Here is a 20,246-nt window from a genome sequence, read left to right on the forward strand (position 1 = left end):
AGGACTCAGTTTGATTATACATCTAATTAATTGCATAGCAAAAACGCATTCCAAGCTGCATCTAAAATATATCCATCCATCAATACCATACGAATTAATGGTTGTATTTAATATAGTTTCTTCAAAGAAATTCCTCAAAGTTTCTTAAGACAAACATGGCCGAGTGTTAACTTTACAATCTTAACTATTGTGGGAGTTTAGCGGATATATGTGTGATCTGCCATGTAGATCAGCAATACTTGTTTTAATTTAACACACGAGTAAATCATAAAATACTTCTCATTTAAACGTTGAAAATAATGCCGTTAGCAACGATGTTAACTTTAACAAAGCTCTGAGGTATCGTCCAATAGTATTAATGAAGATCTTTATTTCAATAGTATTCAAGTATATCTTTATTTCAATAGTATTCAAGTATATCTTTATTTCATTAGTATTCAAGCATATCTTTATTTCAATAGTATTCAAGTATATCTTTATTTCAAGAGTATTAAAGGAGATCTATATTTCATTTAACGCGTTCACTTAATTATAAAACAACTCAGATGGCAAATAACAACAGTAAATCTACAATAATGTAGTGTCATAATATGGCACATTTGTGGTTTTATATGAAGTAATGATAATTTTATCATTGTATGTGATTGATGTATATACTTTATTAGGTTTAAACACGACGATAGAATTTTCACTTTTTTATCAGGTAGATTTCTTCGGTCCATATAGAAACATCAGTTTATCAAAAGGTGGACAGAAGTGTATATGTCTATTAAAATGTATCCTCTTGTCACCTTCTGTGAATAAAAAATATCTCAACATTCGTCTACAGAATAATTAACTTTAAAGCTATACCGTTTATTATGTGTAAGCTCAGTATCTTTATTATTCACAAACGTCAGTTAACTGATTTTACCCAACAGCCATTATTTGTATATAACGAACTTGCCCGTCATCAGGTACAAGGTATATATTGCGAGGGCGCTGCGAGTTGTTCCCAGTTGATTTCATTTAAACTGACTTGCAACTAATGATAGCAGTGCATCAATTACTGTCCATATTTAGAATGAGAATGTAATCGCCGATCACCCAGCGAAAGGTATTCAAAGTTGGAAGTGATCGAGGGCAATTTATCGGCAACTGTTGAACGCTGATACGGCGATAGGCTTGAACCTTGTTGAGACTGATCGGTGACTAATCATCGAATATTCTGTGACTGGTATTGTCAACAGACGTACTAGTCGGTGCCTTGTCGATCGATCACCGATCAAAAACTAATGCAATCATTTATTTGCGATTCAAGGTGTAAACAGCAAACAAGTTTAATTTGACGTGCGTGGAGAGACTTAATTCAAATGATGCAGTTGCTATCATTCTGGTGTACATACTTTTGTTTTGTTGCCTTTACACACCATAGTGATTAGTGGAAATAATTGGTATGATAAATAGCATACTTTTTGTATATCCTTATGACCAGATGATGCGGTAACGGACCGGCAGGGCTTTAAAGACGTTGAGGTATTGCAAACGGAGCGGCGAATGATCGGCGCACACTTGGAGACCACTTTGCAGCCGATCGACAAGCGCCGGTCATCGCCGTTTCACTGATTAATCCCAGGTAAGTCGCCAACGAAGCGCCGGTCATCGCCGTTTCACCGAGCAATCCCAGGTAAGTCGCCGACGAAGCACCGGTCATCGCCGTTTCACTGATCAATCCCAGGTAAGTCGCCGACGAAGCGCCGTCATCGCCGTTTCACTGATAAATCCCAGGTAAGTCGCCGACGAAGCTCCGGTCATCGCCGTTTCACTGATCAATTCCAGGTAAGTCGCCGACGAAGCGCCGTCATCGCCGTTTCACTGATAAATCCCAGGTAAGTCGCCGACGAAGCGCCGGTCATCGCCGTTTCACTGATCAATCCCAGGTAAGTCGCCGATGAAGCGACGGTCATCGCCGTTTCACTGATCAATCCCAGGTAAGTCGCCGATGAGGCGCCGTTCATCGCCGTTTCACTGATCAATCCCAGGTTAGTCGCCACAATTGCAAACGAGGCAACACTTTCGTCGATAATGTTCAAAAGACCCGTTTGCGACGAATTGCACTTTGAGAACGCTCTGAAACTTTTCAGTGACCTCTTAAACCTCTTAGCGATTGATTTTTATTTCCGTCGCGAAGAGGTCTCATCCCGATCGAAATGACTTTACTCAATGTGCCCCCAGTGCGACAGTTATATGAAGGTAAATAACATTTTCCTACCGTACGAGGGCAATACATATACATATATTTTTTACCGTCTACTACGTCGATACAAAAACGATGATAGCATCAGCACTTATGTTAATATCATGACAAACATACATATAAAACTATTTATATTTATATTGTCAAAACTTTTCAAAGGTAGACATACGGGCCTCTCTACCAGACACAACCTCATTTGCACTTGAAAGGAAGTATATGCTGTCCTTTTGATCTCGATGGGTGTGAATGAGCATCAGATGATTTAGACGTTCCTGTGTCATGCTTGTTCTCAGGAACGTTTTCTCAACTCAACTCAACGTTTATAACACTGACAATGGAACTCCCGTTAGACGTCCCTCTCGTAAGACGGTTAGTAATTTCAGTGGTGATGCGAGAGATCGAACCTGTAACCAATGGTTTTACAGTGAGATATCTTAAAACTATACCACGGGCCAACTACATGTACGCTTTTTGCACTTTTGATAATTCTACTTCAACATTAAAGTACAGGAGTGTAGTCATTCAAACTTTATCATGGCACTTACAGCATCAGCTCAGAGGCTGAAGTGGATGGAATTATTATAACATTATTAGGTAATATTTAAAAGCTTGTAAAGTTCATCAATCGGAACATATCTAAAGATAGTCAAGTACAACGTTGAACGAGGTTCATATAAAAAAAATCAACAGATAACATTAACTAAAACCGGAATGGGTCGTCTCGCTGAACCGTATTATCATTCTAAATAAGCTAATGTGATAATGAATCAAATGAAAAGTAAACATACGGGGTTTACTGTGCTATTTAGTGTTTAAACATTTAATGGAGTAAAAATGAGTGCTGAAGAAAGCGATGACAAGGTTCATGAATCAACGGAACTGCTGCAAGACAGTGATATCGAAACAGAAGACAAGATACTCAAAGAACAAAACAATGGAGAAATTGAAATCGAGGCTATCACTAACAGTACCTCGGAAAGGAAGAAGGTTTCCAAGGCAACGACCTATAGGAATCTTGTTGCTCTTAGTTTTGCATTCACTTACAACTTCACGGCTTTTGATTCCTTTTCGAACGTACAAAGTTCCATTAACAAGGAAGAAGGTCTAGGCACTACTGGACTATCACTCATTTATGTTGTAGTGATTTTGGCTAACTTATTTCTTTCTCCTGTTATACTGTCAAAGTTTAGTTACAAATGGATTATGGTGTTTTCTGTCCTAACCTATGCCGTGTTCATGGCGACGGGATTCTATACCACGTGGGCAACAGTCGTACCAGGGTCGTTTATTATCGGTTTCGGTAAGTAGCAGTTTTGAGGAGAAAACAAATTAGGTTAAGGCGAAGTACTATTAAATATTCACTTAATGACAGTTTTCTGTTCTGTAAAAGATGCGTCACTAAATATAAAAAGTAAAACATTGCAGATATAATAAAACGCCTTAATTGATATTAAAATGTACATGTTTGGAGTTATATAAGTTAACAATGTAAACATGGACCACGTGATCAGACATTTTACAGGGATATTCTACGCTTTCTTATACAGCTGTAGATAAAACAGTTTGTGTTGGTTATAATAATATTTTTTAAACTTTTGGTCTTTTCTAATGATGCGACTTAAATGTTAACAAAAAGTTGTGTACATGTATGCTTATGATTTGTGTTGCAGCACAGATATGGGGAACTCTTGTTGCATCGATCGTATTACGAAAGGAGTCAGGAAACTCAACAGCAGAGTTCGAAAGTTGTGTTGCTCGATTTTGTCCATTTGACCAGCACAAATCCGGGGCAATTGAACGACCTCCAAAACATAAGGTAACGGTTCCATATTCGCATTTGTTTTACGTGCAGATGCAGTACATGTCACTCATGGACAAATCTGACTTAATGTTCAATTGTTCTAATGCATGTGTTTACTGCCTGTGATTTTTGTATGTTTAGTGCCTCTTGTTTAATCTCTGTTGGGACCTAGCCTTTGGACAAGGACCTCTGTAATGTTCATTGTATTATTGCAATAAATCAATCAGTTTTATTCGATTTTGATTATATAGTAAAACTAGTTCTTATTCTTCTTCAGATTTTCATATACACAGGATTCTGTGTTGGAATGTCAAGTTTTGGGGCCATAGTTATTGCATTGTTTCTGACAAATTCAAAAACGGAAACTGATAACCGAGACGGATCTTGCAAAAATATCCGTAGAGTTGGAGCCGTTATGGTAAAGTCAATGGACTTGTAGTTGTTAATTGTACCAGCTATGAGTTCCGGTGTACTCTCTATCTTCTTCGCTCCGGACTTCACGGCGGTAAAATGGACTTCTTTCAATCACTTAATAACGAGCGTAACATGTTGAAGTAGCTTATCTAGGTTTGCCTGCTTATACATGAAATTTAAGGGACTCGTCGTTGTTTGTAATATCCACTTTTTATTACGAAATGAAGTGTGGCATATCATAAGGATGAGTGTAAAAACTCAGATACCAACGGGTTGAACTCTTAAAAAAAGTTCATCATGATTATCTACCTGTAAAACTCTTCAAAATGAGAACATTAAAGAAGTCATACCAAATCAAAGATAGCGATTTTAGCTCTCTGTGAATAATCTCAGCTAACATTTTATATTTCGTCAATGATAGAAACAAAATGAAAAAACAAATTTTAACATACCTCATAGTTTATCATTTTTTGGATTCGTACAATGCATACAGTAAAAGAAAAACTGTAACAGGAAGTAGCCTATAATTGGCTTTTATTATAGGTTTTGATATAATGCAGCGTTTTAAAAAGCTAACCGGATGAAAATATAATGATACTTAAGATTAAACATAGTTTCCAAATTACTCAGACTTTATAATACTTAATGATTGTCCTTCGAACATGCTAACAAATGTTAATTATACGTTTTCAAACAATAATAATTAAAAATATACAAAGAAATTTGATTGTTAGTCTGTCTTTAACATCTAAATGCTAGCTATATCTATTCAGGCATTCGTGAGTTGCCCATTTGGCGTGGAAAACGTCGGAGTAACTGTGATGACATACGGCGTTGTGCTTACAGTATTTACGTTTATCAATGGACGTCTTGCAAAAGTAACTGGCCAGTACATAATATTCTTAATAGGTAAAAAAAAAATTTTACTACTATTTTTGTGGAATGTATAAAGAAATTATATAAATTTGATAAGTATTTATTTTAGTGAAAGTATCATTAATATCAGTTGTCTAAAACAGCGAAATTGTTCACATATGATCTAAAAAGGGGAGGAAAAGGCAGACAAGATTAGGTTTTATAAATAAATTAATAATCATCATCATCATCATCAAAATCATCATCATCATCATCATCATCATCATCATCATCATCATCATCATCATCATCATCATCATTATCATCATCACCACCACCATCAGCAGCATCAGCAGCATCAGCCGCATCAGCACCACCATCATCAGCACCACCATCATCATCGTCGTCATCGCTGTTGCGTCATCATAAGTTATTTTCTTCTTGGAGCTTTTATTGTCTTCATATCCGTACTTATTACCTTACGGCTATTCCAACTCGATGGGGACAGCTTGCCGGTTGCATTAGTTCTGGCTGGTCTTTACGGGCTGGTCATGTCTACGAATGAACCTGCAATTGCAGGTTAGTTATAATTCCTATGCCAATATATGTTTTAGAAATACACAATATAGAAAGCGATATATTATCAGTTAACAATATTTTTGTATAATTTTCCTCGTTCAGTTCGGACTTATTTTTTTTTCTCTCAATAAATGTATTGACTTTATGGTAAGCGGGAAATGTCTTAAACCTCAAGTAGACATGGGCTACAATGAACGCGTGTTTCACTGACTTCCAAGGAGGTAATCCTATCATTTATCGGTTAAGCTATTTTGATGAGTGTGTGGTCTGTTTGCGCTGTGAGTATGTGTGTATGTGGAGTTCACATGTTTATTGTCGTTTGGGCATTTGCCTTGTGCCTCGAAACAGAGTTTATTTTTTTTATTTTCGATAACTGTGCTTGTCCCTTCAGTTTTCATTGTTTAGTAGGCATACGTTACTAGTTCACTAGTTCGAAGAACATCGTTCATAACGAATTTTCATACATCTCAATGAATCATAACATAAAAAAGTGTCCAATAACTTTGTTGTAGTGTTAGTGAGTGTTCACTTCCTGGAAGACGTCACTGTCGCCCTGTCGAGTACCAAAGCCATGTCCTCGGTTGGCTGGGCCGTCTCATTCGCGTACAGTAACTGGCTGTGCATGGAGTACAAGATCTATATCATGATGGTACTCTACACCCTGTCCTTTGTCAGCATCAGTGTCCTGCATCTCAGACACAGAGCGTCTGATCGACTGTGTAGAACATGCTGCTTGACATCTACTACTGAACGAGCTGATAAAAGTATAAAGGTGTCGATATAATTTCTATGCAATGTAATTATTTATGTTTAAAATACACAGAAAGAAATCGTTGATTTGGCCATGTCTTAAAGTCAGTTGTGTTGTTTATTCGATATAAACAAACTGTCGAAATGATTGATGGGAAAGACAAAACCATTTGATAATATTTCCCGAATAACTACCGATTGTTTTTGGTCAAAATGTTTTTTTAAGGCTACAGCTAAAGTAAGTTGTCCACAGGTGCAAGAGAAGAATTCCCGCCTACAATAAAACCTTATAAACCAGTTTCTTAAAGATATACATAAAAATAACTTTGAAGCACGCAAAACATCCTGCTCTGCGCCTGGTATGACAAACAAAATTACACTTAAACATTATTCTCTAACTAAGCTTTGGTTTCTAAAATCGTACAATTACTTACCACTTTTATTTGCACAGATACTAACCTTCCAACCACGCAAAACGCGAGATTTTGTTGTTGTTGTTGCTGCTGCTCGCACCAAACGTTTAAGCTTCACAAATATCCTCTCTCTTTGAACTGTTTGAAAACGAAACGGTATGTACTGAGAAAAACAAAACAATTCACAATGGGGTTTTTCCAATACAATAGTATGCAAAGGCCTGCTAATTTTTTGGAAATAAAAATCAACAAAAGGAAAGGACAGTAGCCGCCAGATTGAAAAAAAACCCTGATACATTTATTAAATCGAAGTCACTCAAAATTAGAAACAAGTGTTACCTTTCATTTATAAAACCGAGCGAACTCTTCTGGGGAAAAATAGGAACCAGAAAATTCGTGAAACTTACGAACAAGGGGCTTCCCTGGACTAGGAAACAAAACTTATTGCAGATTAAACAAAAGGTGTTAGAAAGAAGCATTTTTCTAAACTGGTGGGAAAAAAAATTCAGAAACAGAAGAACGTTCACAACACCGCCGGAGTGACAAAATTGAAGAATGTATGACAGAGTATGAAACACTCTCACATACAAAAACATAAATATAAGTCCTCTAATGAAAAAGGTGGATTTAAACTAAGCTTCTGCTAGAAAATGAGATAAAAATAAATGACAGCAACACACCATATCGTTATGGAAGCGAAACGCCAATTAATCAAACCAAAACACTATATTTCTACAGAAGTAAGCAGAATAATCATCTAAAAACCGTCAACCTGAATATAATGATGAACCAATGGAAAACAAAACTTCAAACATCATCAAAATTCCCGAGTAGTTTTCGTACCACAACACACGTCCACCACAGAGATGGTGACACAGATTTGAAAGTATAAATCTTTCTCGCATAACAGACATGCGTTTCTGCGTTTTTACCGGGCTTAGAATGTTCTGCCTTCCCCACCCCGTGTTAGATGACTCACGTGCGATGGCATTATACAGTATTGCGGACTACTTTTTCATGAACTTCTTTTATTTCAAAGAGCAATTAAGACAATTGTTAACGAGGCTTGCCGAGTTATCCGGCCACGCAGAGTGCCCGAAGGTTAGATTTGTATCTGCACCACTTAAATGTCACTGATGTGCATATGCCAAGTGGTAAAAGCTACTGTATATGGCATGCAAGAACATCTATGTCACTAACTTCAAAGTGCTGATTACAATCATTAATATAATATGTAAACATTTAACATGTTGAACAGACACATGTGTAAGAATTCCTATAAAACATATATCGCTCGTTGACCGGAGTTCATTAAAAATATTACAACCCTACGAAGTAAAACCAAACAACTGAAAAACAAGGCAAAGGACATAAAGACAAAGGAGCAGACACCATAAGAGATGCGAAAATAACTAGACTGATTTAACACGACCCATTTCGACGTCGCAGAGGTGTGGCTACGGCATAAATATAGTTAAAATATTTAATTAAGCATCTCTTCACCTGTCTGGTCCAGATAAATATAAGTACCTGGCCCCAATATCACAAAAATACTCAAATCAAATCTCAATCTCAGTCTCAACTCTTTTTATCAAACTACAGCATCATATGATTCAAAATTGTAAATGTTTTACCCTTTTTAAGGGTAAATCTCTCATTCATTATGTTGATTAAAAAATTGATAAATATTCTATAGAAAAAATATTTGAGAGCAAAAATTGAACTTGAGTCAAATTTATTATTTTTGAGTTTGACTCAAGTACATTTTGTGCTGTAGAAATAATTGTTTTTTGAATATTGAACAATAATGTTAATCAGCATAATGCATGTGACAATGTGCTTTTAAAAATAGTAAAACATTAGTAATTTTTAATAATGTCAAACTGTAATGTGGAAAAATGAGTTGAGACTGAGATTGAGATTTGACTAAGTATTTTTGTGATATTGGGGCCTGGTGTGGAACTGATATGGGCGTTTTCACAAAGCATTCCGAGTTAATGCCTATATGAAACTATAGAAATGTATTATAAGTATCTTGCACATGTAAGCGGGACGGATGCATAAAAATCGGACACGAGGGCACCGTGTAAGCCGGTGACTAGGCTACCGGTTACGGAGCGTGCCCAAGGGTCAGATGTTTTCATCAGTTCCGAAAACATGTGAATGATTTTTCGTGCATACTGAAATTTTGAATTTAAGTGAAATTTTGACCGTTCAATCAAGCCACTCCTTCCAAATAGCGTATACAAAGTTTTTAACTGACGTCAACGTAATGACGCGCAGTTATTTGAAGTGATTGCCAAATAGTAATTCGATTAACATAAGGCTCAACATTGACAAGTTAAATGGTGATTTATTCCCCATTGCTGATTTGTCAAAGGGCTAATTTATAAAATTTTGCTTTCTGAAAGTTCTGACAACATTTATGAATAGAAAAAAATATGTTTACAATATTTGTGCAAATAAATTTACTAATTAAATCATGGTAGTAAATTACATTGGGATGTGTGAAGACAATTCTATTATTTAACACGATAGTAGTAAATGTAGTTGTTTCCCTTGATTGTATTTCACTTTGTGTTTAAAAAGGTATATGAAATTATTATAATTTATGTATTCGTTTTGAACAGGAATCATATTTTGATTTGTAAGATGGCACGAAACGGCTAGTATATGTCAGACACCAAGTATCCGGAGGAGCTTTTTTTCAGAAATTAAAGACGTTATTTCTTCCGGCAGAGAAAGCTCTACTGTCCGTTATTATTCAACAGATTTATAGTATGGTGTCAAAAACCATAAGTGGATAGTTTGCTCGCTTCACCGGTGTCTGTAGATAAACATAATCAAAGCGCTGAAAGCGCTGCAAGACTGTCGGTGACGTAACTGAAGCAAGCAAACACTACCGCAAAGTTCTTTCAAATGAAACGTGATCAAATGATTTCATACAAATGATGAACACTCTTTAAGGTAGATGAAGAAGGATAAATGTGATTATAATAAGTACAAATATATTGGCCCTACTTAATCATGTATCCAATGGCCTACAAGATTCTTAATTCAAATTTCCTAATTTTGAACCGCTTTAAATTAGTTAAATGCATATTCATTATGTTAAAATTGCTTCAATTTATGACGTCGCTTATAACAGTTTCAGTAAGCAATTACATTCCTTCATTTCATTAGGGTCTGTTGAAGCCAATGTCTTTAAAATGCAAATACAATACAAACTATACCCAAGATTCAAGGGACATAATAAAAATATAACTTTAAAATGATGCTCTTTCAAGCCGAAAAATGCCTCCCAGAACTTCTATCAACAGAGTCCACATATCTACAAAATTTGTGCTCGAGTTACTTTCTTTGATATAAAAGTGAAAACAAATCTGCATGGTGCTGTGGCATCATACCATGAAAAAAACTAATATCTTTAAAACTTGTTTTCTAGTTTGTTTTTATTATAAAAGTGTTAATAAATCTGCATGGTACTGAAGAAAAAAAACTAATGTCTTAAATTTCAAACCTGCAGCATTAATTAGCGCCATGTTGTCAAGAATATCTGGACAATTGAATGAAATATGCATGGACCGAAATGACAGCTGGTTTTTCATTGACAAAAGATGCCTTTGAGGCAGTTTAAAGATTATGCTATTCAAAGTATGAGGGTAGTTGGTACAGTTTTCACTCATATTCAGATGATGGCTGATATTTGCTGATAAACATGTATCCTCTTAGCAGCAGGGAATAAGTAAATGACATAGTTTTAATGACCAATATTGGAGATGTGACCTTGACCTCCAAATCCAAAGGGGTCATCTGCTGGTCACCCCAAACCTAAATTTCAAGTTTGAAGGCCATGGGTGCAGACTTTGTCGAGTTGTCACACAGGCAAGCTTTTTGCGTCCAATGGTCTGTGACAAATCAATAGGGCTCACCTACTGGTCAGGCCCAACCCCAAAGTCAAGTTGTTCAAGGGCCATGGGTGCAGGCTTTGTCCAGTCATTATTAGTACAACCTTATAGCATTCAAGGTCACTGTGACCTTGACTTTTGACCCAATGACCCCTTAAATCAATAGGATCTTCTAATAGTCAGACTTAGCCTCCATGTTAAGTTTTGGGCCATAGGTGCAGGCATTGTCAACTTATCAGTCAGATGTATGGTTTGACACCTTCCTGTTCAAGGTCACTGTGACCTTTGACCATATTACCCCTAAAATCAAAAGGGATCATCTACTGGTTAAACCAAACTTTCATGTCAAGTTTGACAATAGGTCTAGGAATTGTAGAGTTATCACCCGGAAAAGCTTTGGTCTACTGTCGGCCAACATGTGCAAAGCAGTATACTCCTCTTCTTTCAAAGGGGCATAATAAATTGAAATTGATTAAATATTTTTGTTTATTATGTTAATTAACTTACACTACATACAACAAGTACCATTTTGATATTTTCGAATGCTCATTTGGGCATGTACATGGGTTTTGATCTGACTATGAACATGAAACTACATAGTGATGTTCCCTCCTATCAATTCTAAATTTAAATAACCATAAGAAAAAAAGAATGTTTTCACTGCACCATGAATAAAAATGTCAAACAAAATAAATGTCAAGTTATTCAAGATTAATTTAACACTGATCTTTTGATGATTTCTGTGCATTCCTGACTGCAGGTTTTTCCCATTTTCCCACACAGTTATTTCATATTGGCCTTACAAGGTCAGATCTTGAGTTGGGTCTTCATTGCTGGACACTATCTCTTTATCTCCACAGAAAACACACTGGTGCAAGTTTCATTGCAACAACTGCAAAAAAAGTTATATAATATTCTAACTGAACTCTGCATCAATATTCAATTATTTTTTATTGGATTTAGGAAATGTCTTTGTTTTAAAGGGTTCATATAAATTAATGCATTTTTTTCAATTTAGTGCATTATCATGCTGGACTCTTTGACATTGATGGTTAAAACAAAGAAGGCATATGATTTGTGTACAGATTAAACATTATTAATTATAAATGTGTTCTTTAATTAATAGACAAGTGGCAACAATTTCCCCAGTTAAAAAAGCTTACATTTGTATATCTGCAGATTAATCATTTGCATTTCTTTTGCTTTGATCATTTAAGTCAAATGAGTTAGACATGATAATGCATTAAAATAAGGCCTAAAATAAAAAAATCTTGTTTGGAGTAACGCGACCGACCCATAAAAATCGTTGCCGACTCAAATTTTTTTTTGGCATTTTGATCCGCGAATTTTTTTTTCAACGCCTTTCCGCTACTATTTTCTGTTTCTGCTCTTTTCTTCTGTTTCGGATCTTTTCGATTTGTAGACACACTCGTAGAGCTTCGGTTTTTATCGCTGATCGCAATGAGCGTTTCGAAAACATGGCTGACTGCAAGTTTGTCGAACGTGAACCGAACGAAATTACGTTTTGTGTGACAATAAATTACTTAAATAAAAAAATTAAAAACAACTTTGTAAGAAAATTCAATGTCGACTACACATGGTACGATGTATTTGATATTTTAATGGAGAATGATGAAACAATCCCGGAGAGCTACTACGACAACTTCGAAAAAATGTCAAAAATAACGGTCTCGTCAAAGCCCTCAGAGACTGCAACAGAAAAATTTAGTCCACATTCATATGACAGGATTTTAGTCTTAATTGACTTTGATAAAACTTTAAAATATGTAACAATTGCCAATTTGTTTCACATTTTCGTTTGCTTATCTTGAGTGTCATAAGTTTGTTTTGTTGAGTTCATCTCTGTGTCAGTCTTAAGTAGATTGAAATTCTTTGAAATTAAAAAAATAAAGGATCAGAAGTTAAGATGTTTGTTGTTCAAAAGTTTATTACAATGCCTTGAATAACTAGTGTTATGTAGTGAATGTACTGTACACAAGATCCAGTTGTCGTTGGAGAAAAAAAAAAAAAAAAAAAAAAAAAAAACCTACCTACCTACCCACCTTAAAAAATCTGGGTAGGGTTACTCCAAACAAGAAATTTTTTAAGGTTGGCCTAAGAAATATATTTTTGGGCATCAATCTATAGTGTGTGCCTTCAATCTAGAAATAAATTTCTTCTCAACAGATGCTAAATTATAAAAAAATATATAAACCAGATTTTGATTATGACATACCTGCATAGTTAGATTCTCCATAACTGCTCAGAAATGCTCCCTATGACAAACTAAGTGCTGGTGTATGGCTGGGATATAGTGCTGCTCCAACTAATAGCGCAATTCTTCCTACAGGTGGACCAGCTCCTCAATATGGTTTCTGTCATGGCAGTGATAACAGTATGTAACATGCCCTTTTCTACTTTCCAGAGAATGAATCTTCCAATCTAAATTACAAATTTAAGAACAAATATATACATATGCACATGTAATGTTGTTAAAAACAAACCATTTAGATGCCACAAAACTATAAGATTTTAGGTGAAAATTGAGCCAAATCAAAACATTTAGTCATTTAAAGCTGCACTCTCACAGATTTACTGTTTTTACAACTTTGGTATTTTTTGTCTTGGAATGACCTATTTTTTTGCTAAAATATCTGCAAACCAGTGATATTTTATAAGACTACTGACAAAATATTAGATTGCAGACTTCCATATTTCAGGTCGAAAACAAAGGTTTTATGGCTTAAAGCGTTACTAACGGTTTAAGAAAAATGCATAAAACATTTTGAACTTAAATATAAACATTTTCTGACAAATTTATTGTCAGCAATCTTATATGTATGGTTAACATGCATTTTCACATAAATTGGCCCTTTCCAAGACAAAAAATAAATAAAGTAGTCAAAACATTCAATCTGTAAGAGTGCTGCACTCTCAGTCACAGATTGAAGGTTTTGACAACTTCTTTTACTTTTTGGCTTGGAATAAGCTATTGAAAAGCAGTATGAAAACTGATGAAATAAGACTGCTGACAAAAGATAAGATCATGTTTTTTATACTTACATTTGTAACTATTGGTTTTATGGTTAAAAGCATTACTAACGCTTTACTAATAATGAGATTTTTGGCACAGACCATCATCTTTTGACCGTATTAAAATAAGAAAACAGCGTTCCAATATTTTCAGTTGTCTTTTTTGACTGAATTAATATAAGAAAGCAGCGATCCCCTTTTTCCAGTTGTCTGTTATGTCCAGTGTTCAGAAATTCGCATAAAATAATTCATTACAAGACCAAGAAATAAAAAAAGAGTTGGTAAAACAGACAATCTGTGAGAGTGCAGCTTAAACATATGATATGCATTATCAGCCAAGTGCAGACCTACTCACATCCTGGCTACACAACCAGTACATTCATCAGCTTTACTGATTCGAACCAGGCACATTTATATTGGTAGACTAGCATTTTACCATTCTGTGCTGGCCAGTAAAGTTCTCATTTGAATTAGAATTCAAAATGTATATACCTTTGTTCATTTTTTTGGCCAACTCTGTTTCAACTGATGAGAAGTTTCAAAAAATAATTACAACATCTCAGTAAATACCTGCATTTATGTGTTTCTTGTGCAATCTGTCAGCTTTGGTAGGCTCAGGTTTCATTTTGTCCACCTCAATACTTGTAATCTTCTAGTCTGATGTACTGCCATCCAATTTTTAAGTCAGGTCAGGCAGCCATTTCAGCTTTGTTCCAGTTGATTGTATCAGATGATGTTAACAATACTAGCCTTGTATCCAGGCACTTCTCAATCTGAAAGTTTACAAAAGAACATGGCCTGTAATATTTAATAAAAAAATCATAATTGTTTACTCCTGGATGATGGGTTCTAAAGTAAACCTTTGAGAAAAGATGCTACTGGTATGGTGCTTGAACCCACGACCATGTGAACACTTGCATGGAGATCTGTTAAACTGAGCTAACTGGGTAACTGATTTTTAGGCAGCTGCCAGCTTGGCTCTACAATTGACAGGTGCATTATACATTATAGAGACAATAAATCAAACACTTGAAGCACTAGTCCAAATAATAGTAACTTAACTGATCTTTTTACAAATTTTGAAATGGCATATCCTCACATACAATTTTTTTGTACCAAAAGTGGGTAGCTTTTCCGATTGGGATTCCGGGTCAGATAATTATATATATCTAAAATATTAGTTATGTACACAAAAAATAAAAGCTGACGAATTATTATGAGTTTGATGAGTGTTTTTCTTCATTTCATACTGTCAAAACATAATGATATAAACTGTTATACATGAAGATCACCTGCAAGGCTGCGGTGCATAGATTTACATAGATGTAAAATGGTTGTGTTTAAATGCATTAAATGCTTGTTTTGTGAAAAAAATCTTTGCACTTACATGGTAATAACTAAAATACGACTATAAACCTTTAATATCTATTTCAAACATATAATACTTATCTAACTACGATTTCAATATCTTTCAACCCCCACCCTGTTTTGCACAAACCCGATTAGACGTAAGGGATTGGAAGAATCCCATATAACACATTTATAATACATTTTTTTAATCGTAAAAAGAGTCCGTCAACGTACAAATATTTAGACTAAGAGATGTAGATCAGCTAGATGTACCTTCTAGTCCAAATAATTGTACGTTGACAGATGTTTTTACGATTTTTGATACAGCAAATCCTTCACGTACAAATTGTTTTGTACGAAAAGTGGGTAGTTAATTCCGATCAGGATTCCGGGTTAAAGCATATTGCATCTATAACATATCATAAAAACAAGAAATATTACCAGATAATGTTATTATATATAAATTCCGTAACCAAAAAGTAATATCAAGCAAATAATTATGATTTTGATGATTTTTTCTTCATTTCATTCTGTCAAAACATAACATTATATACATGAAGAGCACCTGCAAGGCTGCAGTTCACAATTTTACAACAATCGGAACATTTCGGCCATCAATTGTAACAACTCGCCATCTTCGGTAAGCTTCGAGAAAGTCAATCCCTGTTGGATACTGGCTGAGATGTTCAGATTGTTTGGCCAAGGCCGAGTTGTTACGATTGTATTATCTCGAAGCTCGTCGGAGGAGGCCGAATTATTACGATTGGGTCAAGTTGTTCCACTTGGCATAATTGTTGTCTGTGTCAGTCAACTTTCTTTTAAATGAAAGGTGAATAATGTGTTTTAATGCATTAAATGCTTGTTTTTTTGCAAAATAGCTTTGCACTTCCATGGTAAAATATGAATATAAATCTTTACTTTATTATCCATTTCAACCATAAAATACTTCTGTAGCCCTGTGGATATTTCAGCATTTAGTAAAAAGTGTTGTCTGCTCCAGTTCTCATATTTTGTGTTGACTGCTACCTTTCCCCCCTGATATTTGAGGTTGTTGTGAGAATAGCAATCTGCCAGGATTGCAGCTTTTGGCGCACTTTTAGAGCCTTATTATTTTAACTAGTTCCTGGAAGTATTTCCATGTTTGGTATGTATTAAATGAATTCAAGAGTGTTATTCTTTTAATTGCAATATGTTGTATTGGCTGTGCATTCTGTATTTTTGGAAGGTTTGGTAAATTCTGTTCTATCACAGTATTTCAAGATAGCAGCTCTTTTAAGTAACCCTTTGCATGTGTTTCACTGTGTTCATAATTGTTTACAGTAGTAACCACAGTGACCAGATTAACAGACACCATGGGTGAGCGATGAGAGACATGTATACAGTGAGAACACTCAGTTCCATAAACTTGTAAGTGTATCTGTAGTTGTTGATGTCATACATGTTTTATTGTTGTTGCCATTACTGTATTATCTTTGTAAGAAATGTTATTTATCTCATTAGTCGTTTGTTAAAATGGGCCACTAAGCACATGATTATTGTATGAGATAAACCTTTTCTTTAACCTTTTGTAATAACTAAATGTGATGATGCATTTAACTGATTACTGTTCATATTATATTTCAGTGTGTTGCTTCGTGCTTCGTGCTTCGTGCTTCATGTTGATTCATGATTTATCTGTATAGAAACGAAGAGAGTAAACTATGGAAAACAGCTTTTGTTAGTTATACACACTAGGACATAAAACGAACCTCGACCGGCTTGGTCTTATACTCACTATAACTATATGACCTTAATAAAGGTCAGGGTAAAGGCCAGACCATTATAATGGCGCCCAACGTGATTTATTGTGAAAAGTGTGTTTTTCATATGGATTAGATGAGTGAAATTTGTGTGGACTACAGATCAACTGCCACTGTTGGAAACATAACTATAGTTTTAAACCTGCAGATATCAGGATTTAACCAATACACAATTTGACAAACATGCCATGCATGGAATTTAAATTTGGATTTAAATGTTAATGGATCTATTGGACATTCGTTTGCACAAAACCGTTTAGACGTTAGGGATTGGAAGAATCCCGTTTAACACGTCTATTATTTCAGACTAATGTACATTACCTTCGTGTCCGAAATCGATCACTTCCTGGCAGCTCATTTCTGGATTGTCTCCATCTAAATTTAACATTTTTAGACGCATACATTGATGCCATTTTTGCTCCGATTGATGTTGAAGCAATAGCACTAAATACAGGTCGGTTATTTTGTAGAAGAACGTGTTCGAAAGAACATTCAATTTCATTTCCGCATAATCGCCGCCATATTGTGTATGACTTTAAAAACTACACCCTATAGTCCAAAATAACAATAGGCATAACGTTGACACACTGTGATAGGTATAATCCAAATAATTTACTCAGACAAATACAATAGTTCGATTGCTGCTGAAAAAATCATTTGAAACATAAAAGCTAGTTCACAAAATATTACATGACATGAACTCTTTAACCGCGTATGATTTATTTCTTAATAGCTTTCATTCATGAAATAAGTTCTTTGCCGGGGTTTGCCGGGTCAGTCTTGAATGCCGGGATATGTGTGACGTCACACGGGGTGCAAACATGTGGTGTAGGGTAAAATGACTTCGTATGTAAATGCTATACTTTCATTATTTTTCATTATTTTGTTCAATAAAACTCACCAAATTGCAACGGTACAACTATACTAAGAGTAACATGCAATGTTTGTCATAAAAAATGCAATAACGCCTTAAATACACATAAGCAGGTACTTGACGCCCCACATTCACGTAAGTAGTTCTGTTGCTACGCAGGTGGTGTGTATTAATATATTCATGTTCAATATGTCGTGTCAGGCGACTAGTCGCGTTTCTGAAATACCGCTCTCTAAAGACTGTCGGCTTGCAGCCGACAGTCTAAAAATTGATTTAGCAAATCAAATTTAAATTCTGTATTTTTGTAGTATTAATTGGGCACATATCATTGTAAATGAAAGTACTCCTTGTGAAGATGCCTGGTTAAAACTTTGTCCTTTGAGCTGTATAAAAAAGTGGTTTAACCCGTGAACAGAAAGGAACCAATAACTACTGATATTTTAAAACAGATGATCTTGAAATACGTTTCAGATTCTGAGAACATTTCTTTAGGAGACTTAAGATATATTACATTTGCAGAATGTTTTAAAAATAATTACATAGGTCCTTTTTAGGACGTTCTCATATTAGATTTGTTTACAGTCTTTGTGAATGTTCAAAAGTCAAAGAGGGATGTTTTAGAAGTTATTGCTTGAACTCATACCTGTTCATGTCCTGTTGGAGAAATATTTGATAAAATATGGGTGTTATACTCATTCATCAGTGTACATATTTAGATCCGTCCAAGTGTGTACATTTTCTAATGCGTATAAACATAGAATTTAGATAAACCTATGTGTTACATATTTTTACAGGCAAAATTAATTCACTTGGGTTAAGATGAACGACGCTTTGGTTTATATTCATTTCGTTGTGGTGGGGCTACTACATGCGCCCAAACGATGACGTCCGAATGACTAAAGCAAAGACGTGGGGTGTGGAAAGTACAGTTATGTGAGAGATACATGAAAGATAGGTTTTAAGTGACTTTGGAATTTAATTTAACAAGTGTTAAATTCGTTCTTTATGGTCAGGGTTAGGGTAAGGGTGAGGGTTAGCCCTATTCGGGATTGTTGGAATAAGAGTGAGGTTGTGCACACAAACTTGTTTAAACCCCGAGTAAATTTACATGTTACTGACGGTTTCAAGGCGGTACCTTACAATTCTTGATAGACACACCTAGTTTTTAATGTAGTATATATGTACTGTGTTGTTTTTGGAGTTTTGTTTGGTCCATGTTTTTGGCTTTTGATTGTTTGTTTTTGTGTTCTATGTCTTTGGCGTTCACCTTATGCCATTAAACGGGGTTTATGTTTAAACTTTCGGCCCCTGAGCTTGTTTCTGTAGTTTTTCATATAAATATTGTTTAGAAAACATATATGGACAGCTATGAAATGTTAGAAAGGCATTTGATCATGAATTTTGTATTAATTCAATGCACAAAAATTATATATTATTATATTACAGGTGTTTCGAGATTTACTATAGAAGCACGGTTAGTGGCACTCTGGTGGTATTGAATAGAAGATCTTTGTGATATATATTCAAAGACCCCATACGCAGTTGCTTTTATTGATAGTGGTTAAGTTAACCAGGATTAAATGTTGTTCTTTTCTGTAAGAATAGCTAGGGCTAGAGGGCCTTTGGGGGATTTGTGACGTATATAGACAGATCTTTTGTGATATTGTGCTTAGATAGCCAGGGCTAGAGGCTAGTATTATATTTACCTTAGAGAGCCAGGACTAGATGCCTTTTGTGATATTTGGCTTAAATAGCTTGCGCTAGAGGCCGTTTTGTGAAATTTGGCTTAGATAGCCCGGGCTACATGAGACGTGGCATAGGTTGTCAGGAAATATTATATATTTCAGTATTTTTGTTTGCTTTATTACATTTGTTTCAGTCATGTGCAGTTTGCCAACGAATTCTGATGGGGTATGCTTTTTGTATGACAGGTATTTATACATTATATAAACAAAAGTTCATATATTACCCTCTTTTTTGTCTCGTTAATTTTCACCAAATACAAATACCATTTCCTAAACTGTTAGGATTTTTGTGTATTTTGAGATAGGTGAATAATTTGTTTACACACGTTTAAAGTGAGTACATTCAAGTGTTCATGTTTGGAAATATAAAGACTTTATGTTTATTTGTATCAATATATTAATTAAAGTTATCATAGTTCTATTGTACTTATGGTTTTTTTTTATGCGGGAATCAGTGACTCGAAGAAAATACTGTAGGACTATTCCTAG

General features: G+C 35.1%; 3 long non-coding RNA genes across 3 annotated transcripts; 2 read left to right on the top strand and 1 right to left on the bottom strand.

Moving 5' to 3' along the window:
- The first annotated feature begins 3,090 nt into the window (after positions 1-3,090).
- Positions 3,091-5,361, top strand: LOC128242486 (uncharacterized). Its single transcript, XR_008262623.1, has 4 exons — positions 3,091-3,536; positions 3,907-4,052; positions 4,315-4,542; positions 5,225-5,361. It is a non-coding gene; the product is annotated as an uncharacterized LOC128242486 (long non-coding RNA).
- Positions 5,362-11,424: 6,063 nt separating this feature from the next.
- On the bottom strand, positions 11,425-18,256 carry LOC128242485 (uncharacterized). The gene is made up of 4 exons (XR_008262622.1): positions 17,460-18,256; positions 14,560-14,762; positions 13,193-13,398; positions 11,425-11,848 (listed from the first exon to the last, which is right to left on the bottom strand). It is a non-coding gene; the product is annotated as an uncharacterized LOC128242485 (long non-coding RNA).
- On the top strand, positions 16,350-17,434 carry LOC128242484 (uncharacterized). The gene is made up of 3 exons (XR_008262621.1): positions 16,350-16,483; positions 16,660-16,746; positions 16,963-17,434. It is a non-coding gene; the product is annotated as an uncharacterized LOC128242484 (long non-coding RNA).
- Positions 18,257-20,246: the final 1,990 nt, after the last annotated feature.

This window comes from Mya arenaria, chromosome 8 (genome assembly GCF_026914265.1).
Source record: "Mya arenaria isolate MELC-2E11 chromosome 8, ASM2691426v1".
Taxonomy (NCBI): Eukaryota; Metazoa; Mollusca; class Bivalvia; order Myida; family Myidae; genus Mya; species Mya arenaria.